We start from the raw sequence: 4,205 nt of genomic DNA on the forward strand, positions 1-4,205 counted from the left end.
CGACACCTGGGTCGGTGGGCCACGGGTATAGAGCGGTCATACTGAGTAGAGCCCCCTGGAAATAATACGTGATCAGCGTCGTGCTTCTCCTTAAGTACACTAATGTGTGCGGCATACCATAACTGCTGGTACTTTGCACATAAGCAGGACAGCTGAAACCCAGAGGGCAGCCAAAAAGAGGGTGATTGTCAGTCCTTTACTTTTGTTGCTCGGGTTGCGCGTGCTCCCAAGAAAATTTCTGAAGAAAAAAAAACATGCACCATTCGAAAAGAATTCATATATCATTGCTTTATACCTCCAAAGCAGAATACATCAAAGTTTAATGATTTATAGCTTCAGGGACTTGTCTAGCTGATAGAAGACCGCAGGTATTCAAAGCGTTTCTCCTTGTTTTCGCCTGTGGTTGGTACAAATTTACAGGAGCAGGTGGTCAGGATCTGCAGTCAAACCCTCTCTTGCTGCACGCACCATCATGTTTCATCAGTCAATATGTCAGCTGCTGATTCCGCAATCTCCTCGCTGGACAGTCGATCCTAAAAGGAGAGGACCGTTATTTTACACTATTCCAACGGTTACTGCCACTTTGCACACAACTGCCGATAACATGTTATGTGAGACACATACTCCACCCCCTTCCCCCCCCAAAAAGGGTGTTACTTGACCACTACATAAGCGTTCCTCAAATCACTATCCTGTGCAATACGTTTATCGGAAAACAAAAATCTTATTTGAAAACGCACGTTAATACCAAACGCAATTTACATCTGTTTAGCACAAGAGTCAGCAATACAATAATGTAAGTGACAGTTTAGTAGCAGAAACACGACAGCAGGTGATTAGAAACAGAAACATTACAATTTACATTTTTCAGTGACCATACTTGGCATTTCACGTGGAGCTTGAATATACTCGTTTTCCTCAAGGGGCATATTCCACTTGACAGTTCATAACCTGGGCTGCACCGAACATAAGGCATATCGGCGTCTGGAAGTTTCCAAGCTGCCTGATAGGAGATCATCCCAGCATGCCTTGGGCGGGATGTATGCTGTAAACAGTTCCAACGCAACACAATTAATATGGCGGAAAAAATCATTTGTGTTGTCTACGTACCTTTAAACATTCCGGCTTTGACAGTTAAATCACAATTCGTTTTTTCTAACCACAATGACACGTTGCTTGCACCCTAGAACAGAACGAGAACACACAAAAAAAGTTATCTCAGTGCCAGAGAACAAACTTTTATCGCCAAGGAACCAAGGACATCGAAAGACATACCAACCACACTGACCATGTCTCCCTTTGAACTCCTACGTTGCACGATTGCTGGCATTCGTGCTATCTGAAAAATCATTAAGCCACAGCGTATCGCTTATCGCGTAACATATTCTCAGCTGCCCCGTTTCGATAGCGACGCATTTAGACGTAATCGAGCGACGCAGAGCAAATACTGCCGGCAACAATGCGTAAAAGCATGACAATTTATTTTTGTGACTCGACCGAACTCTTACAGCAGCGTAAGCATGAGCATGAATTATCTGAATTTTGAATGCCGTACATTGTGATCTGTATGAGTGGAACTATGGAATGAAGATGACTTCAGCATATATTTGTGGTGAGGTTTCAAGTTAGTTCAAGACGCAGAAGTTTGAAGTCTGACAGAAGCCCGTCTGGTTGGGTTGATACGTGGTGACGTTGAAAACCCGAGGCACTGAGCCGACTAAAGCAAAAAGCACACACACACACACATACACACACACACGCACACACACATACAAGCGCCCGCACGCGCGAGCGCGCACACACACGCACGCGAGCACACAAACGCACGCGCGCGCACACACGCGAGCACACACGCGCGCGCGCACGAGCACACATGCGAGCAAACACACGCGCACGAGCACACACGCGGGCGCGCACACACACGCACGCACGCTCGAGCAAACACACACACGCGCGCACGAGCACACACGCGAGCAAACACACGCGCACGAGCACACACGCGAGCAAACACACGCGCACACACACACGCGCGCTCGCGCGAGCACACAAACACGCACGCACGCGCGAGCACATACACACACGTGCGCACGAACACACACGCGAGCAAACACACACGCACACACGCACGCGCGAGCACACACACGCGCACGAGCACACACACACACACACGTACGCACGCACACACACGGAGTGGTCGGTATCAAGAGCGACTCGAGATAAAGACGTCGTGACAGTCATTTTTCTCTAGCGCGAGCACGTGCCTTCCCCCAGTCGATTGCATGTCCCCTGAAACGTGCTCAGCCAAAGCACTGGATTTAGCAATTTATTTTTTCACGTCATAAATGTCCTTTTGTGTGTGTATTAAATGTTTACTTCGGTGGGCGCAGTGCCTCGGGTTCGCTACATTCAGCTACACACAGAAGGATGCTGTGATTTCCTTTAAGAAACTTAAAACTACACTTAAAACGCACTCTTAACGCCATTTCATTGTCTTTCGGGTACTTAAAGCTTTATTCATTTCGGTAGCGCAAGACAATTAAAGACAAGAGAGGACACGTAGACAGGACGGCCGCTAGACATCAACTGACTTTACTTCAAGGAAACACACAAAAACCCGTTGCACAGGCGCGACGCGCTACATCACTGTACGAGGGCTTTTTTTTTTCTTTTAATGTGTCTAATTTTCTTTGCGCTACCGAAATGAACACCAGTGATCACAACCAACTGGCCCGCATTACCGCCTTAAACCCTCACTCGTCCACCTAAAACAACAGCAGCAGAGTTTGAAGCATGGCGAAAAGTTGAATTAGCCGACACCTTGCGTATATAGGCCACGAAATATCATGTACCGGTGACAGTGACATGACAAACAGCCCAGACTGCCATTGACATCAGGAGCGAGTTACTGCGCACGCAGAGCTCGTCTGGGCAAAGCTGATCTGAGGCACTTTGTTTATGCCGCCTACAGTATTTCACACCGTGATTGCAGCCTTCATCGAGCGTGTTGAAGCTACCAAGACGGCGACAGCAAGAAGGGTTAAACTTCTGTCCTTCATCTCTTATCACATAAACGTGTATGATAACGAATGATCTTAGTCCGATGTTTGATAATATACGCCCAAACACTCATCTTGTAATGTCAAACGCAGAGCAAATACTGCCAATAACAATGCATTACATAAAAGTATGACACGATTTATTTAAAACGTAAAATTATGACACGATTACATAAAAGTATGACACGACCTATCTCGTACAGTAGCGTAAGCATGAGCATGAATTCAGGTAAACACGCGACATAAGTACATATACACAAGCAAATAACGTACTGAAGAGGGAATATTGCTTACCTGCAAATCACATTTACTACTGTCTTCAGGCAACGTAACAACGGATGCAACCCGCTCGATAATTGCCAGTCTCGGGCAAGCGAAGAATCAGCAATGCAGCTCATCGCAACGGCCGCGCAGCCCACTGAACGTGCCCGTTGCAATGCCTCGTGGCTTATTTGCGGCGGATCGCGCACGTTAATGACTGTCCCTGCGTGCTGTATCACTAGTTACACGCCACTCACGTACACAACACGATTAAACCAAGCACGTCAACAAAGCGCGGAGCGTAAAATCTGTTTAAATCGATGAAACAAAGAGCAGCACTGCACAAACGCGACTTCAACAACCGCACAAACCGCCTCGCATTTGAATGCTCTTCCCGGCATACACCTCAAGCTGTGCAAAGCCTAGGAGAGATGACGCCGTCCCTGGTTCGATAACGTTGAAGCGGCGCCTCGAGGACGCCACATTTGTTACTCACTGCGAGCTCATACATCTCTCTACGCGGCCTCTCCACTGGAGCGGCCGTCCCGCGTTGTTTTGTGAACTCAACGGCACCTTTTTCTCCCGTGTTGGCGAATTGATGACGGTTAAGCGTCTTTGGTGCTATGTTGCCCGTGACGTTTGCTGCACTTTACGATCCGTTAATTATAACGCGAAAAAAAACCTAGACAACACGACAGCGAAATTCAAATAAATTGCATTGCGAGTCTCGGAAAAATATTTTTCTCGCTCCATGGGATGGTTCTTCGATCGCATCGTCAGTTTAATTTGGTCGGTTGTCGTGTGCTCACTGTACTTTATCTTGTCGCCATATGCGAAGCTTCCCGGAGGCAAATTAATTACTTCTGCGGCTTAAAAGCAAAATAGATA

The 4,205-nt window shown here is 47.1% G+C and overlaps 1 long non-coding RNA gene across 1 annotated transcript; it reads right to left on the bottom strand.

The window, feature by feature from the left end:
* Window positions 1–288: 288 nt before the first annotated feature.
* Window positions 289–1,287, bottom strand: LOC125759885 (uncharacterized). Its single transcript, XR_007417645.1, has 3 exons — window positions 1,111–1,287; window positions 863–1,045; window positions 289–533 (listed from the first exon to the last, which is right to left on the bottom strand). It is a non-coding gene; the product is annotated as an uncharacterized LOC125759885 (long non-coding RNA).
* Between the last annotated feature and the right edge of the window lie 2,918 nt (window positions 1,288–4,205).

The sequence above is a fragment of the Rhipicephalus sanguineus genome, chromosome 9, assembly GCF_013339695.2.
Source record: "Rhipicephalus sanguineus isolate Rsan-2018 chromosome 9, BIME_Rsan_1.4, whole genome shotgun sequence".
Taxonomy (NCBI): Eukaryota; Metazoa; Arthropoda; class Arachnida; order Ixodida; family Ixodidae; genus Rhipicephalus; species Rhipicephalus sanguineus.